Below are 23,061 nucleotides of genomic sequence, written 5' to 3' on the forward strand. Positions count from 1 at the left end.
CCTGGTAAACAAATGTTAAATAAATAAATAAACAAATAAATATTAAATCATGCCTGTCTAACTCATATGAAAAGCACATTACTTTTCAAATTATTCTAGTCAATGTCAAGATTGTGGAGTAGACAATGCTGCCTTCCTACACATTCTATGGCAGTTTTAATATACTAAACAGATGTGAAACCTACTAATCAGTAATATTAAGAAACGTATACCACATTTTAAAGGTATCACATGGCAACTTGCTATTTTACACATATCAATCTCTAAAGGTTCTAAAAAATAACTTATTTAAACTGATTTGTTGCTTCTCTGTATTCAAATTATACATTACCAAAAAACTGAAAGAATTTACAGTGTCTAAATTAGGCAGATATTTCCAATATGGCCAGTTGTTATCTTAAAGATGAAAAATTCCCGAAGAAATACTGGGTAAATAAAATAAATATATCAATTTAAGTAATTTGAAAAATTTGCTGTGTGTTTTAACTTAAACAATCTAAGTCATTCAGTAGTGATACAAGTACTATTACTTTGCATGGATAGTCCTATCCATTCCTTTTAATATTATAACCAGTTCTACCCATATCCTTATTTATTCTTATATTGCAAATAATTAAAAATCATCATTCTCCTACTTTCACTTTAGATAAGATCTACAGTACTTTGAATATTGGAGTAGTGCTATTTAATTGCAGGATTAGTTAAGGCATTTTTACTTCTTGTTGTATATAATACTATATAAAGTAGTATGAATTTTATAACTTAACTATATGTTATTAGCAGTACTGAGATTAGTTAGTAGATTTAGTGGAATGCTGTTTTCTCTTGTGTTGACATCTTTGTTTCTTTTCACAATTACCTGCAACATTTCAATAAAAATGCCTCTACAGTATAACTTCTGTGTATTTTTCATATAATCATACAAATCTTGTGTGGAATTATGGGCAAAGTATAAAAAGGTAACTGTCATATTCCCCTGCTGGGTGAAGCATATTTATGAAATGAGCCATAATAGAATTTATCACAGAATGTTATACCTTACAAACCTAGCCAGGTTTGGACCAAGGTCAGTTTCTTTCCTTCTTTAGAGTGAAATGTAAAGGTCATTAACAGAATAGCAATATGTTACTGTATGTCATGTCACCTAAATGACTCTATTTTCCACTGAAGTGAAATTGCATTGGCTTGTTCATACAGGGGTATCTGAAGCATACTTCCATGTTTTAGTGTCTATCACTTTGTTGTACTTGCTATAGAAATAATTCAATCTCACTGCACTACTGAAAATCCTTTCCTTTCCATTGCATGCATATCCTTGAAGTCAGTATACATGGTGGTGACAGAAATCTACATACTGTGTGTCTATAGCTGCTACCTGCTCGCTTCCATTGTACTACAGACAAGTGGCATTATGCAACTGGGGAAAGTTCAGCTACAACAGACAGACATCATTCTCCTACTTTCACTTTATTTAAGATCTTAGCTGAAAAGGGATGGGCTTTAGTCCAAATTCATTCTTTTTTTCACTTATCTCATTACTTATTTTCATCTAACAGCTATTCCCCAGGTCCATTTATCTCTTTATTTTCCTGTCTGCTGCCTTGTTCTCCTGCTTGCCTTTCTCTGAGACTGACATTTTTGCATTTAACCATACACCAGCACTGGTCCTATTGTTGGTAACAACTGGCAACTCACAATTGTCCTTGTATTTGTTTTCTTAGCAGGATCCTCAAGGGCATAACACCTATCAATAGAACACTGAATGCACATACAGTTGGACTGCTAACTTTCTGCGAGTCCTGATTCACCTTAATCTTTGGCTCAGCATGTCCCACTATGTTCATACACGGTATATAACAATTAGATAAAAATCAGTTCTTTAACACTTACTTCAATGACATATCAAATTTTAAAATGTTGTATCTGTTTCAAATAGCTTTTGGTCAGCAAAGGTTGTTGCCATCACAAATGTCACTTCTTCCAGAATGCAATAATGTTGGCATTACAATAACAAAGTTTTGGGTACAAGAGTATGGAGCCTTGTTAATCCCACAAAAAAGAAAAAGTGCAGTTTTCAATCATTTGTCAGAACTTGTCACTGCTAAGTTTATCTAAAATTATGAGAAGATAAATACGTTGTTGAACACTATTTACACATTCCGTGGTTCAATTTAATATTCTCCTTACCTTGCTGAGAATGCCACTTGTTTTTATGTTTTCATATTATATTTATATATATATTTGTCACTATCAAACTGTCAATTATTTTCTCATTTTATTGCAGTTACGCTTTGGACAGACATTGTCAAGAAATATTTTCAGTTTATCCACCATTTTCTTTGGACGGTGAGTAATATTACATGACTTTATAGCAATATTCATGCTTTATGTTTGTAATATGTTTTCATCATTTTATAATTACATGTTTTGTACATTTCTCATCTGGTTAAGTACTTTATATGATTTTAATGTGTATTTTGTTGCCTTTACATTTGCCTACAGTCTGAAGTTATACAACCCCTGTGTGAGTCATTATTTCCTTATATTGCCCACCCTATCAGGGATTACTGCTTGTTATTGCCATTAATCTCTTACTGCTTAAATTTGTCATACTTCTGTCTTCTTTCTTCCTAGTTCCAATGATTTTCATCAGTGCCCAGATACGTGTTCAACTGTCTTTTGATTATTTGATTTAGTCATAACCATTTTTCTACCTGCCCAAAGCCCCAATACAGTTGTAAAATCTTACCTTTTAAGCACTTAATCTCTGCTACCATACTATAGTTCCTTTCACCACTTTAAGAATAAACATGCATACTCCTGCTTTTCTTAGACTCTTAAGTGTGCTGCAAGCCATTTCATCATCTGAAAATTACTTTGTCTGCCCTTACTGTGATTATTTTAAAAATTGCACAAGACTAGATCCAAACTCAGTTTTTGTGTCACTTCAATGATAATATTCTTATCTTAATTTCATATTTGCTATCACCTTCCCTCTAATCAAGAAGAGTTTTTTTTTACTTAGATTGCCAAATTTACATCTCTTTATTAGAATGTATGCATTCAGAAAATACAGAAATCTTTAGCAAGATTTTGTAAATAAAGGGATCAGCAGAGACAAAACTGGTTTCCACAATACATACTCAAGACCTATTGTATGACATTTAAAGGCTTCATATGTTGTTGGTCATTACATGCTCTTTATACAATTTCCAGGTAACTACTGAAAGTCTGTCCTTATACTATAAATACTCTAAGATCCCACTGCATACAGAGCCTAGGTATCTAAAAGATTCCTATTACAATTAAACAATTGTCCATTAGCAGCTGTAGAAAAACTTTCACAGGCGACAGTACAAAAATGAAAATGTGAAAAAGTCATGAAACTGACCTACAGCCACACACACATATACTTCTATTTATCGAAATCCCACTTAGTTGAACCAAGAAATAACGAGATGACGTTGCCAAAAATTTACTTTCACAAATACCCAGATCACCATAATTCAGCCCTGGGAAACTAACCACATGACCACTAACACTTTAAAAAGAAATCAAAGAAAATTAAATCCACCCAACTAGGAGGCTTTTCCCCCCACCATCTCCATGTGGATGACAGCATCCCCCACACCCCCATAACTAAATATACCAACTCTGAGATCATACTATAGTGGAGAGAAGGGCAGAGTTCACCATGGTGGCCAAGTTGTTAATTTACCGGAGTTAAATTATGGTGATACAGGTGTATGTTACACTAAATTTTTAGTAACGTCTCATTGTTTTGTAGTTCGATTAAGTAGGAATTCAGAAAATAGAAATAGACCCACACACACACACACACACACACACACACACACACACACACACACACATTATATATGTATATGTATATGTGTGTGTGTGTGTGTGTGTGTGTGTGTGTGTGTGTGTGTGTGTGTGTGTGTATATATATATATATATATATATATATATATATATATATATATATATATATAAAGAGTGTGTGTGCATACAAACTAATTTCAGATTTCTTTTGATATTCCTGCATCAAATTTCTTTATGATAACTTACTGTTCATGGTTTTACTAAATCCAGTAGAACATTTTAATTCTAAATCTAAAGATTGCCAAATTCTGATAATCACAGCCACACAGGTAGAAACAGCACTCTCCAAAGCTAAGAATACAGCATCCATGGGACCAGATGACATCCCAGGCTGTGTACTACATGAACTACAAAATGAACTGGCACCCCACCTAAGTGTCATGTTTAATCATAGCCTCACCTCAGGCTTCATGCCCACTGAGTGGCACACAGCTACAGTTATCCCGCTCCACAAGGGAGGATCCGCCCTGGATCCCGGGAACTACCGTCCCATCAGTCTGACAAGCCTGATCTGCAAGGGCATGGAATGCATTATCATGGAACTTATAAACAAAGACATTGGCAACCTCTAGACACTGGACCCCACCCAGTTTGGGTTTGTGAAGGGCCGATCTTGTCTCCTGAATCTGATTGACTTCTTTGAATCGGTCTCCAGAGCTGTGGATGAGGGTAAGGCGGTCCACACAGCCTATCTGGACCTCGCCAAGGTCTTCAACACCATCCCCCTCTCTGGAATCATAGATAAACTTACTAAGCTGGGCATAAATCCCTACGTCACTAGACAGGTTGCCAACTGACTTACTGACAGAACCCAGACTGTAAAAGTAGCCAACTCCAAATCCAGCTCCAGACAAGTGACAAGTGGAGTACCTCAGGGTTCAGTCCTGGGACCACTCTTGTTTGGCATCTACTTCTCTGAAGTACAGGCTAACACTAAGAGACTCTGGCTAACAAAGTTTGCAGATGACTGCAAACTGGGAGCCATTATTGAATCTCCAAATGATGTGGATATTCTACAAAAGGGCCTTACAGAAACAGATGCCTGGTGCCAGAGCCATGGACTCAAGCTTAATGCCAAGAAATGTATAGTTATCCCCTTTGGAAAAACACATGTACCCATGAACTACCACATAGGTGGCAGGACACTAAACATCGAAAGTGTGATGAGAGACTTAGGACACAAGTGGACAGCGGTCTCACTTTCAATAACCGCATCGCCACAACAGTCAGGAAATCCTTCTATGTGGCACACCTCATCACTAAGGGCTTTTCATCCAGAATAAAGGAGGTCATTGTCCCACTGTACTCATCCCTCATTAGACCCATTATAGAGTATAATGCCCCATTTGCTATGTACCTCACAAGACATCTGCAACAGCTGGAAAGGCCACAGAAATGCCTCACTAAAAGAATCACAGGCCTAAAGCAGATGCCATATGCTGACCATCTAAAAAAACTCCTGCTAAACTCTGTGGCATATCATCTACTCAGAGGTGATCTCTGTTTAACATACAAGGCCATGTCAAACCCTGAGCTGTTGGACATGCTTCACTTAAAGAAATCCCAATCCCTCAGAGCCACATGCTCCAGGGATCTAAACCTTATCATCACAATGAACTAAACATGCTGGAGGGATAGTTTCCTGACTCAGAGACTCCCCATACTCTGGAATAGACTGCCCATACATGTCAAGCAGAGCGCCTCATTGGCCCTCTTCAAAAGGAACCTTGATGATTGGATGGGAGATAGGAAATTCACCCCGGGCATCATGTCAGTCACCCTGCTAGACAGGGGCCCAGAGAAGTAAATATCGGGGGAAAAAATTTCCAGGGAATTGTTATGGCTAGGCTTGCATAGGCCTTAGGGCCTATAGCCTAGTACCAGCCTATGAACCTATGAACCTATAAAGTGAACTTGTCCTAGTAAGCCAGATTCAAACTATATTTTTAAGTGATACACTATAAAAATTATAGGTGTTCCTTAATCTACTAGTTCAGCACTAGCATTAGTTGAAACCAAGCTACGCAATGAACCCCGGTTGATTCCTAATGAATATGGGTGCATATTTATTTTTATTTATTTGTTAACTGCACAGTAGTGGTGCTGCGGTAGCATTGTCACCTCACAGGAAGACGTTATCCCATTCGATTCTGAGCTAGAGCGTCTTCTATGTGGAGGCATGCGTGAATGGGCATGACTTCGTTGAAGGTTGTGCGTCAGGGCTGGTAACTCGGCACGTAAAAATCCACTACCAAACATTAGCGGACCGGAGTTCCGCTGTGGTGACCCCTGACCGGGATAAGCCGAAGGACACAACAATATGAGTGAGCTGATTCAAAGACCTTTTTCAGTTACTTACAATCTCAGTAAGTAACACACTTACCCTTGATGCCTGAAAGATCAGAAGACAGCAGGTTCTTTTCCCATACTTGGTACTTGGATTTATTTTTTCCAGTACTGACACTTCATCCTGGTGATTTAGTGTTAAAGATTTGGAACAGCACTCACCAGCATAAGACTGATGCCTGGGTTTGATTACATGTAAAGGAACTATAATTCATTTGTTTTAGCACTGGTGATACAGTAATAAAAATAGCTACATTTATACAGGTTCATATTTGACTATGGGGCTAATGAACCCAGGGGGGCTTTTTAAGCCTAGTCCTGCTTCTCAAATTTATCTGACAGGTTTTGATGTTCTAGAGTTATTTTAAGGGGTATATATAAGCTTCGGCATGGGTGGTCAAGCATTTGCCTACCAGAGACATAGGTTCAAGATTAGGGGTAATGTTCTGCTTATCCATCCACTGGTCCAAATTAAACTTTAATTGAGTTAGGGAAGAACTCTGATTCCCGTGGATGAGAAGCCTGTTCCAAACAAGGAGTAGTCTCTATTACACATACAAGTCCCTCCAACATGTTCTATTTCTGTTGCAGATGTGTTTAAGTCAGATCAGGTAATTCTGAGACTATTTGTTTTACAGAATTGCAATAGGTCCATCAGAGTGGGATGAGAGGATGTTTTGTAGGCCAAGCATAGATCACTTTGTCAGTCATTTGTAGGTGACTGAGTACAGGAATATATCTTTGCGACAGTCCATATAGGACAATTTGTTTACACTCTATGCTTTTTGTGTGAAACCTCTGTAGAAATTCCAGTTGTTGCATATGACTGGTAAGGTATATACTGAATGGGGTATTGTACTGAATGACTGGTCTGATGAAGGCTAAGTACACTGGAACAATGACATCTTTGGACAAAGATGCCATACCCTTGCTTATACGTTGCACTTCATGGAATGATTATTTACTACCTTAGGCATATCATGTTCAAATGCCAGGTTACTCTCCGCATATGCTGCCAAATCCCTGACCTCTATGCCTACTCTTAGGGGTGTATTATCAATACAAGGGTAGCCATCTTGCCAAAGGATACTATTATGCATTTTTTTGGAGTTATGTTATAGACTATCACCCTAGTACCAGTTATTGGTCTGTGTCAGGCCCTCTTGGAGGGTTGAAGGGTAATTGTGTCTTTGGGAGACTCTATGATTGTGTTTACCTTGCAGTCATCTGCAAACGTAGTCAGTCAGATGCCTTTAACATTGGCCTTGACTTCAGAGAAGTAGATGTCAAAAAGGAGTGTCCCCAGCACCGAGCTTTGAAGGGCTTTGCTACTGACTAACCTTTTTGTATAGGTTTACTCCCTTGTCTTAACTTCTTGGGTCTTATCTGTGAGCCAGCTGGCTATCCAGTGGGTGACATAGGAGTTTATACCTAATTTCATGAATTCATTTACAATGTCTGAGTTGGTTATTATATTGAATGCTTTGATCAAGTCAAGGTAGGCAGTAGGCAGCATTTTGCCCTTGTCCTTTGCTTTAGTGACTTTCTTGAAGAAGTCCACCGGGTTAAGCAGCCATGATCTGCCCTTGATGAAAACTTTATTTGATCCAGTGTTAGAATTTTCTAGGTCATTGTTTATCATTTCAATGGTGATTATTACCATGGCTTTGCATATTAAACTAATCAGGCATATGGGCTTGTAGTGGCCCAGATCTATAGATGGCTTATCCATGTTCAGAAGGATTAAGATTGCATTCCTCTGTTCACTTGGCACAAAACCAGGTTGGAAGCTGTGGTTAAATAGTTATTATAGTGGACTTGGTAGCCTATGTTTTATGCTATCAGCGAGACATCCTGTGAAATTGTTTTGGCCCATTGATGCAGTGTTCTTGGCTCCAGAGAATGCATTGAAGACATGTTCCCTAGTGAGAGATGGGGGAGTAATGGTTGAGTATATTTCCTGAGGGATGGGGTTGGGTGGGGGTAAAACTGGAGTCAAATTTGTCAGCCAGTGGATTTACTATATCTTCAAGCTCAGTATTGATTGTTCCATTTACAATTAGCTTGGCACATTGTTATGAATTGCCTGCAGACCATACCTCTCAACCTATTAGAGAATGAAATCTGGACAAAGCCATAAATAAAAGTGGGCCAAAGGCCAAAAAATTGGGATGATTTTTAAATATTGCTCTTACAAACTTGGAGAGTTGAAAGAATAACAGGTTTTTCATTAGCATGAATTTTCTGAAAGGTATGAAGTCTGTAGCTGAAATGCCTGACGTTATTTTCTAACTTCAGTCTTGAATGATTTGCACTAATTTTCCAGAAAACCACACTTTTATGAAAAACAGACCAAAAATATAAGGCAAAAGTCTGGATATTCTGCAAAAATCTCTACAGTTGAGAGGTATGCTGCAGACATAGCTGAAGAATGCCTTGTGACTGTCCTTGGAAGCTATTTTTACCTCATATTTGGCTTTGATAGATTTGTTTCGGAACCTGACTTGCTAGTTTAAATCATGGCAAAAATTACGAAGTGCAATGCCCAGCAAGGTAAAAAAACCTCCCTCAGCTTTGCCATGATTTTCTTTCTTTTGTTAAGCAACCTATTGATAATGGGATTCCACCAGTGTAACTTGTTTTTTGAGTTTGTTCTGTGCTTATTCCAGGTAGGTTCAGCTGTCTCTATGCAGGAATTAACATGATTATACAGGGTAACTCTGAACAATTCTGCCTAGTCAGCAGAGTCAGCAGTGTTCTCAAAGTTTGGGAGTTCTTGAAATTTTGCCACAATGTCACTTAATAGTACAAAGTTTGCCTTTGAATAATTCTTAAAAGTTTTAGGGTTTGCTGGGATCCCAGGTTTTACTTTTATTTCAATGGAAACACCTTTATGGTTCATAGGATGGTATTAGGCTATCGGCCCTAGGGCATATACAAGCCTAGCCATAAAAATTCCCTGGCTATTTCTTCCCACACTGTTTACTTCCTGGACCCATGTCTAGCAGGGTAACTGACGTGATCCCCGGGGTGAATTTCCTATCTCCCATCCAATCATCAAGGTTCCTTTTGAAGAGGGCCAATGAGGCGTTCTGCTTGACATGTATGGGCAGTCTATTTTAGAGTCTGGGGAGTCTCTGGGTCAGGAACCTATCCTTCCAGCATGTTTTGTTTATTGTGATGACAAGGTTTAGATCCCTGGAGTGTGTGGCTCTGAGGGATTGGGATTTCTTTAAGTGTAGCATGTCCAACAGCTCTGGGTTTGACATGGCCTTGTATGTTAAGCAGAGAATGCCTCTGAGTAGACGATATGCGATAGAGTATAGCTGGAGTTTTTAAGGCGGTCAGCATAGGGCATCAGCTTTAGGCCTGTGATTCTTTTAGTGAGGTATTTCTGTGGCCTTTCCAGTTGTGCAGATATCTTGAGAGGTACATACCAAATGGGGAATTGTATTCTATAATGGGTCTAATGAGGGATGAGTACAGTGGGACAATTACCTCCTTTTTTCTGGATGAAAAGCCCTTAGTGATGAGGTGTGCCACATGGAAGGATTTCCTGACTGCTGTGGTGATGTGGTTATCGAAGGTGAGACCACTGTCCACCTGTGTCCCTAAGTCTCTTATCACACTTTTGGTGTTTAGTGTACTGCCACCTATGTGCTAATTCAAGGGTACATGTTTTTTTCCCAAAGGGGATTACTATACAGTTCTTGGCATTGAGCTTGAGCCCATGGCTCTGCACCAAGCTTCTTTTTCTGTAAGGCCCTTTTGTAGAGTATCCACATCATTTGGGGATTCAATAATGGCTCCCAGTTTGCAGTCATCTGCAAACTGTGTTAGCCAGAGTCCCTTAGTGTTTGCCTGTACTTCAGAGAAGTAGATGCCAAACAAGAGCAGTCCCAGGACTGAACCCTGAGGTACTCCACTTGTCACTTGTCTGGAGCTGGATTTGGAGTTGGCTACTTTTACAGTGTGGGTTCTGTCGGTAAGCCAGTTGGTAACGAGTGACGTAGGGATTAATTCCTAGCTTAGTAAGTCTATCTATGATTGCAGAGTGGGCGATGGTGCCAAAGGCCTTGGGCGAGGTCCAGATAGGCTATGTTGGCCGCCTTACCTTCATCCACGGCTCTGGAGACTGATTCGAAGAAGTCAATCAGGTTCAGAAGACAAGATTGGCCCTTCAGAAACCCAAACTGGGTGGGGTCCAGTGTTTGAAGGTTGCCAGTGTCTTTGTTTATAAGTTCTATGATAATACACTCCATGGACTTGCAGATCACGCTCATCAGACTGATGGGGCAGTAGTTCCTGGGATCCAAGGTGGACCCCACTTGTGGAGTGGAAAAGCTGTAGCTGTGCGCCACTCAGTGGGCACAAAGCCTGAGGTGATGCTATGATTAAACATGACATTTAGGTGAGGTGCCAGTTCATTTTGTAGTTCATGTAATACACAGCCCGGGATGTTATCTTGCCCCATGGATGCTGTATTCTTAGCTTTGGAGAGTGCATTTTTACCTGTGTGGCCGTTATTACTGGAATTTGTCAATCTTCCAGTATTGAGATGGGCCATTTAGGGGGTGAGAGGGGGGTGAAGTTGGCACTAAATCAATCTGCCAGGATATTGGCAATATCCTTGGGATCAGTATATTTAATGCCATTCTGTTGTAGCTCAGAGCAGATCTGAGCATTGCCATTTAGATTCTTGACATAGTTATAGAATGCCTTGTGGTTGTCTTTGGAATCTTTGGCAATTTTATTTTCATAACTAGCTTTGGAAGATTTTATGAGGGATCTCAGCTTCTTACTGAGGCTGGTAAGGGAGGTTTTTGCATCCTGGGATTTTCCTCTTTTCTGCAACAGTTTTTTCCTTTTGTTGTAAAGTTTGTTTATGGCAGGGGACTACCAGATTGGCTTCCTTTTTTTGGAGGAGAGCATCTTGATTCTATTTGGGATGGCATGATTCATGCATGAGTGAATGTGTTTGTACAGTGCCTTAGTGTAGGATTCAACAGTCGAACTTTCAGTTCCCGTCTGCATGGGTGTCATGAAATTTGTCACTTCTGACTTGAGTAGCATGAAGTTGGCTTTGGAGAATTTTTTTATGGAGGTTTCTTTACTGGGGGGTGGGTGTGGGATGTGGATGTTAAGGGTGATTAGCTTATCGTCAGACCTGACCAATGAGGGGGTGACCATGGGTGTGGAGCATCAATTTCCCATGTTGGTAATGACCAGGTCTAGGATATTGGAGCCCCTGGTGGGAGTATGGATTAGTAGATCCAGGGCGTTGGAATTTATGAATTCCAAGAACAGCTGGGCAAAGGTGTTGGTATATGAGTACTTTTCCCAGTTAATGGCAGGGTAGTTGAAATCACCCAGTATAATGGTGTTTGGTCATATCTTAATATTTTCCAGTATGTTTAGAAAGGTATAGTGAGAATCTTGGGGCATGGTGGGGGATCTGAAGCAAGCTACAGTTTGGATTGCAGTCTCACCTAGTATTAGTTGCACCTGGAGAATTTCAGATGCATTGTGTTGGGCAACTAGTCTGGTGGTGTGAATATCCTTGGTGAATATGGACACTCCTCCACCTTTAGTGTTTCAATCCTGGTTTGGTGGCCGAAACGTGCGGTAAGAGTTATAGCCTGTTATTGAAGGGGTGCTCTCTGGAGCCTTGAACCAGGTCTCAGTTACTGCACAGATATTGATGTTCTCCATTTTTAGGAGTGCCTCACAAGAGTGCATTTTGAGGTTTAGAATTCTAGCACTGAGCAGCATTACCTTCAGAATTTGCATGCTTGTACCTGTTACGGTGGTGGTTTTGTCCTTTGAACTTTGCCTAAAAAAGGCACTATAGGGGTGGCAACAGCCTTAGTCAATAACCTAAATCCCAGGGGCAAAAGGTGCAGACCATCTCTGGCAAAGCATCATGGTCTATCAATCATGTTGTCCCAGGCAGACATATACTGGATCCCATTTGAATGACACCAGAAGCTTAGCCAATTGTTGAAGTCAATCATTTTGTTCTTATATTGTGTTATCATTCTGGGTGAAGGCAGGATGCTACTCAGGGCTAGGGTCATACCTGCCTGGACCACATGACCTGAGAGCTCTTCTGTGTCTCTTTTCATGTATTCCAAGGAGCTACATCTCAAGTCATTCACTCCAACATGGACAATGACAGACTCATATTTGTACTTGTTGTGGAGTGACTTGAGTGCATGCATTATGTGGTGGATCCTGGCACCCGACAGGCAGCTAACTGTAATTTTCTCCTTGTTCAGCCTGGTGTGTGGTACATCAGTGTGCCTGACTATAGAGTCACCTATGACTAAAGTGTTAGGCATGTTGTATTGCCTTAGGGGCTGTTATTGAGTGGCACACTGGTATTGTGAGCTATGTGACACTTTGGTTGTGATTGGTGTTTGTTTGCATTTCAGCTTCAGGGGTCCTTGTTGCTTGGCAGTTTACAGTTAAGGGCTTCTGCATATGTGGATTTAATATTGCTATATGCGGGTGTTGCTGGTGTGGGTTTAGAAGGGCTATGTGTTGCTTGAGGTGTAGTGTGGGTGTTAACCTTCTCCACTTGACTGTCAAGCACAGTCTTGGGTGGAGAGAGCTTTGCTTCCAGTTTGGCTATGTAAGTGCATCTCTCACAGGTTGTAGTGTTGGGTGGTAGGAGGAGAAGGTTGTCATACATGAGGCAATTGCTAAATTGCTTCAGTATGCCCAGATTCACCAGGTGGACAGGAGAAATCACCAGAAGCTGACCCTTGGACATGCCTGGTTTGGTGCTTGTTTTGTAAAGTACAGGAGCTGTTTTCCCTTGCCTTTGCAAGGTACTTTGCAATTATAGGCTGTTTAGTGCCTATTATTAATTTCTCCTTATTAACAAGCAGAGCTGAGTGCTTGTATCAGTTTAAGGCTTCCTAGCACTGAGCAGCATTACCTTCAGAATTTGCATGCTTGTACCTGTTACGGTGGTGGTTTTGTCCTTTGAACTTTGCCTAAAAAAGGTATTAGAGCAAGTGTTAGTCACAGAGATGCTTAAAGGTAAGATGGAAAAATGGTTTATCCTAAACACTGCAGTGTGCACTAGATAAGCTAGATGTGAAAGTAGGTAACTTAAGTTTTACCTGTCTAAAAAGTTATGTTTTAGTGGAGAGTCACTATTTTTAAAACAGCAAGATAGATTGAAAGGGGTGGTCACTTTTGTATTCTGGTACTGTGGAATATAGTAGGATGGCCAATACATTTAAATAGTTGAAGGGGAGTGATTTCACAAAATGATAATTTTGTGCTTACTCACACAAGCCAGTGAAAGCAAAGAGGAAATTAAATATATGGTCAAATTAACATAAGAGGCAGGCAATTAGAAAGACAGTGGTATTTAAGAACATGGCAGTAAGCGAGTGTTTATTGCACATACAAAAATAAATCTTTATATTTTGGCATATTACCATTATTCCCACATTACACTAAATATATACTTCAATGTTTCTGTGCTCATTTACAAGATCTACTCCTCTCTGATATTTACTCTTCTCATATTATGATGCTTACCCCTCTCATTTCTATATGCCAACTGCTCCTCCCTCCCATTTCCTGTCTTCCTTTCCATGTTGCATTCTATTTCTGTTTGAAAATTTTAACTCCCCAGCAGTTGTTCTATCCACTGACCTGTCCCATCCACCTGCACTTGGCTGATATCTGACCTTTTATTTCTCTGTAATTTCTCTTTTCAACTACTCTATCACTAGTGTCATTGCTCTCCAACACTGTCTGATCCTCATCTACTTCAGATAATCAAAATACCCATCCCTTCTTAATCTCTTTATTACATAACGTCTTCCACATGTCTTTCACACCACTTTACAACCCCACAAGATGTGATTACTGTCTACGTTTTCTTCCTTGTATCTCCAGTATCCTGGATTATCACACTGATCTCACCTCATTCTTCATCACTCTCCCATACCTCACTCCCTTTAACCTATCTATCCCTCAATTTACCAAAAACACTCAATTGCTTCATATTGCCCAAACCCTTATGCATTTATCCTATCCTTTCTTTATCTCTTCCCACCAACTCTTACCATTTTTCTTCTGCTTCCACCACTTGAGCTTTTTAATTCTCCTCTTCCTTCTCCCCAGTATCCTCATCTCTGTACATTGGACAAATTCAATCCCTCTTACCAAAAGCCTTTCTTGTTTCTTCAAAAGTCTTGCATTGTCTCTCCATTCCTTCTTCTTACAACTACTTCAGATATCATAGCAATATTTTATCTCACACCCCCTGACACCTTTATTACCACTTTCTGCTACTGTTGTTCACATACTGCAACTTAATTTTAGTCCCTTGCAGTTCTGTTAGTCTTGCCTTCTCCTTCATAAACTTCCTAGGGTCTTACTTTGTAGCCCCATTACTTCAATAAATATATTATTGTCCTCTTCTTATCACTATCTTACCATATTTTCCATTGACCATTTCATTCTCAGTCCTTCACATTATTTTCCCCACATTGATTGCCCTCACATACCCCCTAAACAGTTGCATATCACACCCCTCCACAATCTTCACTCTCACACTTTTGTTCCCAGTCCTTCTTCTCTTCCCTCTCAAAAAAAACCTCTTATCACACATCTTCTGTATCTGTCCAAGTTACCCTCTCAGTGGCTTTATCTGTGTGTTGCTTAATAAATAAATCACTAATGTTAACACCATAACCCTTAGTAGTTCTACTCTCCCACTCATTGTATTCACCCTACTTGTTCACCTGTACAACATTTCTTTTAATGTATTCCACAATTCGTACCAATGTTTTGTCCATATCTCCTTCACTATGAGATGTACTTTAGCTCCCAGATGCTTTTCACCTCCCCTTGACCATGGCAGAGAAGTTCATAAGTTAGACAAAGTGTTCAGGGAGTTTCAAGGAATACTATCTCAGTAATTGTTGGATCAAACACCATATCCCCAGACTAATAATCCAAAGAGATTTAAACGTTTACTAGACTATTGCATCTCTGATATAGTCAGGTAATTTATTCTATAAGTTTACCATCCTACATGTAAAATAACAAGTTCTATTCTTTATATTACATAACACTAAACAGAACTTTAAATTATGATGTTTACATGTCTTTGGATTATTATATGCTTCAAACCCAATAAAGACTGAAGAAAATAGTCATTAAATATCTTAATAGTCAAATAAGAGTTGACCCCTGATATATCTGTAATGGAAGGTATAAAAACCCATTGAAACACATTTTACCATAACTGTTAAATATCAGGTATTCTTTTTGACAATTTATAGTAATTCTATTCAATTAAGCTGTTTACTATTATGAGTACAGAACACTGCATTGTATCTCAGAGATGGTCTAACATATACCTGAAATAAACTTGCTAAGATCATAACCTTTCTTGATGTAAAGTTTTTGACAATCAAACCCATCTGTTTCAATGCCACATTAGAGATGACTCTCACGTGATTTTCAAAACAAAGAGAAAGCAGTCAGTATACCAAGAGCTTTATATTCACTAACTTTCAGTAAATCAAATGTAGACAGTGTAATAGATCTCCTTAATTTTTGTTTACCAACATACATGCCATTACACTTTTTCTCACCAAATGAGAGACCAGCTTTACTAGCTCACTTACCTAAGCATAGTAAATAACTATTCACAATAGTGAAATCATCTTTGTTATTAGTGAAAAAAAGCCAAGTTTATAATTGTTGATGTACTTAACCAGCCAACAACAATCATCATGTGGAAAAGGGGGCAAAATGATAATGAACAACAAAGGTATGAGCACAGATCCCTGGGGAGTACCTGATCTTACCACCGTTTGATCATTTTTTTTCCTTGAATCATTATTCTCTGGAACCTGCCTCACAGCCAGTGATTAATCCACATACATAAATACTGATTAACCTTATATTATTCCAATGCAGAAATCAATAGTATGTAAATGATAGTAAGTCAATGGTCCAGTTATTCCCAAATAGATTACATCTGTACTAATTCCCATTTCTATACATGGAGATGCAATCATAAAAGCTTGACAAATTAGTGAGTATGGAGTAGCCTTTCAAAAATGTTGAAAATATCAAACAATGCAAAATTATTGTCTTCAAACATGATTTCACTAAAACATTTCTCATAACATTTGTACAATATCTGTGTAAGACTTACTGCATAATAATTTTGCTCTGTCATCTTATCTTGAGGTGTAAAATATAGAGTGACTAATGATTCCTTCCAAGATCTTGGTATGTATCCATTACGGATCATAGAGTTAAATGTACTAGTCAATATAGTCACTAAATAATGTTTTATATTGACCAACAAAAGTCCAAGAATAAAATTTGGTTCACGTGGTGCATCAGATTAAATTTTATTTAAGGATTTTAATAACATTTCTAAGTAATATTAAAACATTTTTCATACAATCAATTCTTTCTTCCACAAATTGAGAATAACAATCACACATATTGATGCCAAAACAAGTAAAATCTTAATTAAATGTATTAGATATTATTTGATGATCACTAATCCTTGACCCTTCAACAAAAATAGAATTAATATGATCTGTATTATTCCTGAAGGAACTGATATATTTATAAACATGTGTGTATGTGTGATCATTTGTCAGCAAATTGTCTTTTTTTTTCATTTTTTTTATACTTAGTGATAGCTCCTTGCTTCTCAAGCTTTACTTCTTTTATTAAACTTACTTGGAAATTTACAGCAAATGTAAGAAACCCTGTTTTTCCTAGAAAATAATCTATTCAAGTTATAATTCCACCACACTGAGAATTTATTTTTATATATAATCTGTTAAAGTTTTAATTCCACCATACTGGGAATTTATTTTTGGCATTTAATGTTCTGTTATATAGTAAAGATTATATATTATTATAACCTCACTAATTAACTTAGCTATCTCTACACAATTCAAAGTTAGCAAATTAATCTTTGACTGGTAATAATTGATTAGACCATAATTATAGTGCTTGGCCCATACTCCTGCATTACCCTAAGCAATTATTTCAAATGAGAATGATAAATGACCAGATAATCCTAGAACAAAAGAAATATGAATATTTTCACTTAGAAGGGGATCATGTGCACCTAACAAGTCTAAGGTATTACTTCCTTGAGTTGGTTAAAAAAATCACTTGTGTAACATGATACTCAAATATCTCAATACATTCTCTATTACAATTATGTCCTCCTTAATTTATTTGCCAACCAAGGGTAGACTAATTAAAATCACATATCAGTACCAGATTTCTATAATCTAAATTCATATTTAATATGGCCAGATAACTATACTGACTATCTAAATCCATTGTAGGTGTATAATATCAAAGTATCAATGTTATACGATCATGCAACAATATCTCATAAGTTTGGACTATTACATATTCCAACTCAGCAATAGTCTTTACAAGTTTACAAAAAAACTGAATTTCTAACCAATAAAAATTATGCCTCTACCTCTCTTTATTATTCAGAAGTATTCACATTTGTTATATTCTAGTATTGGTAAATCGGATAAATTCCATGTGTCAGTAACAGCAATAAACTCATTTCCCTCTGAAAATACAATACATTTAACCCATTTACTTGTGTTTTACAATAGAAACATTTTAAAGATCTATTACATTTCTTCTTTCTATTGCAGAAATGGAACCACTTATGTGACACCATAAAAATGTTCAGCACAATTCTTAAAGAAGGCTGACAGAACTTTAGATACATAGTAATAAAGATGAACTGCATCCCTTGAACACCGTTTAAATCACAGGCATGTTTTTCCCAAAATTGTATTAATTGTAGATGAAACAAAGTTGCCTTAGCCTAATTTTGCCTTCAACCACTGATAATCTGACCAACACAAGCTAGGAAGGATCTTGCATAATACAAACACTAGATTTAAAATTTCAAGATACTCATTTATATCAAGAATTGTATTATTCATCTTATTAGTGATGTATACCCTAAATCCTTAGTACCTTCCTACAAACTAAATTCAGTATAGGTAAGTTTAACCCTAGCTAAACTTGGTAAAAAATCTAAATAATCAATTATCTTCAACCTTGGTAAATAGAAAAATGTAATATAATCTTTATTCAGTGATGGTATTTGACTAGTAATGCATTTTACATGTCAGTTCTCAATTACCAGTAGCTCAGTGTAACATCCTTCTCAACTGTTATCTTGTATGGAAATAAAAACTACGCTCTTCACTGTGTTTATTAATATCTTTATCATCACTAATTAAACCACCCTAAACTCTTCTTTTAAGCCTTTTTACAGGCAAGATCTCTTTCTGTCCTTCATTCTGCACATTTATACAATTACTAATGTTATCAGAACAAGGAATATATGAAATACTATCAGACTAAAAAGAAAGATTTCCCTCCAAACCTTTTGAAGTTGAAAGAAAATCCTGTGTACTAGAATGAATCAAATATTAATGTTTACTAGCATTAGCTGAAATATGTTCAGTTTCATTCTCATTAAATACCTTCTTAGAATTAGATAGAAAACCCTCTAATTGTGTAAGCTTCTTACACTTCAGCAATACCCTTTAACTACCAAATCATTACTCAAACGAATGTTGTCTCTTTGATCTACATTTCTTTTCTTATGCTGGATATCAGTTACACCAGCATCAAAATTTGTAACAAAAGAATCAAAACTATTTTACCTAATAACTAAAATTGTACTATCATAATTTTCTACCAAACAATTATTTTTATATTTTAAAATATTAGAACAATCAGCTTTGTTAATACAAGAACTCTCTATTCCTTTTGTTAGAGTATGTTCTAACTCATCAACATATATCCCTGAAAGAGAGGACATAACCAATGAGTTATCCACAAAAACTTTAGAATAATCAAACCTTTTCTAGTTTGTTTATATTGTTTCCTATTAATAGATAAAACTGTTCATTTGAACTAACACTTAAAGAAAGAAATATTTTATAATAAATAATTTCCTATTAATATATAAAACTGTCTCATTTGTAATAAGACTTGATAAACTAAATGAAATTTGTTCTATTAAATTCATCAATGTGGAAAATTTACTAAAATTGTTTTTATTCACTCCATTGGTATTCCCAACTTTCTTTTTCCTCTTAACTGGATTTTTACTGACTTTAAAAATTAACTCTTTCCACCTTGTTTTCAGCTTTAATCCTTATTTAACTTCTGACTAATCAACTTTGTTTCATTCCTTACTTTCTCAATATCAGTACTTTTTATAGTTAAATGCTCTGACTGACTTTTTTAACAAATTGAGAAACAGACATTAATTTTTCTTCATTACTGCATTTACCTTCAGTTTGTGAATCAAACAATTTACTATTTAAATTAAACTTAAATCTTCAAAATGTTTGCAATTAATACACTTTTATTCTAATTCAGAACTTATAAACAATATCCACAAGTTATACATTTACCCATTTCTGATTAACCAAAATTTCAAGAACATATGAATTTAAAGATTTAATAATAATTATCTGCTCTTAACTGAATTATTATACTTTAATCTGTCTACCAAATAAATAAGTTCTTATTAACCTATAACTTTTTAAATGCAATAATACTCAAGCACCATGAAACAGCAGAATATAGCATCTGCTCAAGAGAGGAACAGTTATAGTTCAGCACACAGACTCAGATAGGAAGATACACCTCTCTTCACTTTTGCCTGCATGTGCTCCTTTTCTAATTTCTCCATAACTTCTGTATCTCCCTTATCCTCTTCACATTGACTGCCATCTCCTCCAAAATTAATTTCTCCTCATCGTTATTTTACTCTGTCTGTTCCTACAACAATTTAATTTCTAACACACTTTCCCATCCTGCCTTCACCTTTTCTGCCATCCTCCATACCCTAATACCTCTTGACTGCCAGCTATTTTTATTCCATCCCATGCCCTTATTCCTGCCTCCCCTTGTATTGGATTATTTGTCTGGACAATTCATTAGACATTCTCTCTAATGAATCATTCTTAGTTCTATTTCATTAAATGGATTCCATCTCCGCATCTCTAATCTATTACTCACTCCCTACCTTCCACACCATAGTCACTAAAGAGTGGTCTGACATCCCTCTTTCACATAAGTCTATAGCCTCTCCTTCACATGATATTTCATAATCTGCTCCCCTATTTGACCTCAAGTCTACTAAATATAAACTGCCTTACACCCTCACGTCTCATATCATACATCTGATACTCTATTTTTTCATACATTTTCTCAAATGCTTCGACATTTCATATTGAACTGCACCATCCAAACCTATACAACCTCTGGGTCTTTAAAAGTGACTTGCTCTATACTCCTCTTCCTCCCTTGTTGAACTTCTTTTCTAAGGATACTTTGTGTCACTCTTCTTATTCTGATTAAAGCACATACAGTTGACTTATTTATTTATTTATTTATTTATTTATTTATTTATTTATTTGACATTTGTTTATTTGACATTTGTTGACTGGGAATGTCTGACTGAGCTTGCGCTCTTTTTCAGCAGAGACCTGAGGAGTAAAGCTCCACAAAGTATTACATACACCATAAAAATGTTTACAAACAATATAGTATGCATGAGGTGATATAAACCTGCATTATAATGCTTGGATTCACAATTGTAACATGAGAGTTTAAAGGTGTTATTTACAAAAAAGGCATTAAAAACAAATGTAAAAGTCTTTCATATATCTCCAATACATAAGGGCTTCACCATATAGAGGGGAAGTAATGACAATTGACTCAGAGTTTAAGAAAAGAGAAATGAAGTACTGTATATCAAATCTTAGTTCTTACAGGCAAAAGCATGTACATCATTAATCAAAAGCATAGGGGAAGTTGATAGAGAGAGCAGTTGACTGAATAAGTATGGCTATGGATAAAAGAGGGGAGATTAGAGATTTTTTTTTAATTTGTAAATAAGAGAGGAGAGTAGTAGTAGGTAGAATCAAGTGAAATTTGAGAAAGAGGAGTAAGCTAAGTGGGAAAAGAAGGGAGGGAGGTAAATATGAGTAGTGGAGAAATTGAGTGAAAAAGGTATTAGGAGTTAGAGTTCTGTAGCGAGAATTACATACAAATTGAGAAGAGGATATATGCAAAAAGGGTCAGGTGATTAAGTTCACAGTGGTTGTATACAGGAGCAAGTCCAGGTATTTGTAAAGTGGACTTTTAGGGAGATTTTAAATGGGTGTCGCTGTGTAATAGATCTGATTGTTAAAGGTAGCTTATTCCAGTGGATAGAGGGAAGATAGTTGTAGAGGGTTTCACCAATTGATTTTTTAGATTTATAGATGTCAAGGAGGTTTTGGTTGGTGCTTCTAAGTTTTCTGGCTGGGAGGTAGTAATTTAAGATGCTGGAAATGTTAGGGCAGAAGGAGGTTATGTAGATGATTGAGTGGATAATATTAAGTTGATAGAAAAGAAGTTGACTGGGGAACTCAAGCCAGTTCAGTGTTTTCAAAGCCAAACAGTGATGGGATTTAGGTTGAGTGTTGGCAGCAAATCTAGCTATTTTCTGATATGTATTTTCCATCTTATCCAGTAGTGTTGCCTGTAGGTTAGTCAGGATTTGGGAGCCATAGAAGAGACAAGGTAGGAGATAAGCAAGAGAGAGTAACTGTCTTGCCTCTAGTGTGAGATATCTTTTGTTATGGTATAGTAAGCCAAGCTTTTCATTAGTATTTTTGATACAGTAATTTCTATGAAGGTTGAGCTTTAGTTTATCATCAATTATGACCCCTAGTAGTTTGGAATGGGATTCAACATTGATGGTGGTTTTGTCTAACAAGGTGATAGTGAAGGCTGAGATGTTATGAGAGTGTGATTTAGGCAGAAATATAAGTAGTTTAGTTTTCTTAGCATTGAGTATTAGCTGGTTATTGGTTAGCCAGGTCACAATATTTGTGAAAGTTTGCTGTTTTTTTAAAGCAGGTTTGAGAAATAATCAGAGGAGGTGATGACTATAGAATTATCCGCATATTGGATGAGAGTTGGTTGGGGCAGGATTTATAAAGATAGTTAGTAAAAATGTTGAATAGAAGAGGTCCTAAGATGGAGCCTTGGGACACATCTGTCGTGACTGGCAGAGAAGGGGACAGTGTAGAAAGCCAACTAACATATTGTTGCCTATTAGACAGGTAGCTGCTGAACCAAGAGATATTGGATGGGGATAGATTACATTCTGTTAGTTTAGCAATGAGAAAAGGATGAGACACAGAAGCAAATGCCTTGGATAAGTCCAGGAATAGGCAAGAGACTACTTTGTTATTATCTCTGGATTGCGCAACTGAATTGGTAAAAGCAGAGAGCTGTGGATGTACTATGGTTCAGTCAAAAAACATGCTGAGTAGGTGTTAAAAAGTTTTCTCTTAATAGGTGACATGATAATTGAGTATGGACACATTTTTCCATGATGTTTGAGAGTGGAGAGAGAATAGCTATAGGCCTAAAATTGGAAATTACTGTAGATTTTCCTCCTTTATGGATGAGGATAGTATAGAATTTTTTCAAGACAGCTGGAACAGTAAATGCAGACAGTGAGTGATTTATCAAAATATATATGGGGTACGTAATGGAACAGACAGCTATTTTTAGGAAATATGGTGGCAGTTTGTCAGCCTGGCTTTAGGCTCTGAAGAAGTTTTTTTATATAGGCAGTAGATGCAGGTTGAAGAGAAAAAGTGTTTTTTGGGGATTGAGGTGTTTTTCAGAGTGAGGGATAGATGAATCAGAAGCAAGGGTGGAGTTAGGAAGAGATCAGGAGCTAGACAGCGGTAATTT

At 37.1% G+C, this 23,061-nt stretch overlaps 1 protein-coding gene across 1 annotated transcript in view; it reads left to right on the forward strand.

Moving 5' to 3' along the window:
• Nucleotides 1-2,282: 2,282 nt before the first annotated feature.
• Nucleotides 2,283-23,061, forward strand: part of LOC122809162 (IgGFc-binding protein-like) — a 351,155-nt gene continuing 330,376 nt past the window's right edge. The window contains exon 1 of the mRNA XM_044080449.1: nucleotides 2,283-2,346. The gene's annotated coding sequence lies outside the window, so the exon portion shown is untranslated. The remainder of the gene's footprint in view (nucleotides 2,347-23,061) is intronic.

This window comes from Protopterus annectens, chromosome 8.part0, assembly GCF_019279795.1.
Source record: "Protopterus annectens isolate FY-2018-M chromosome 8.part0, PAN1.0, whole genome shotgun sequence".
Classification (NCBI taxonomy): domain Eukaryota; kingdom Metazoa; phylum Chordata; order Ceratodontiformes; family Protopteridae; genus Protopterus; species Protopterus annectens.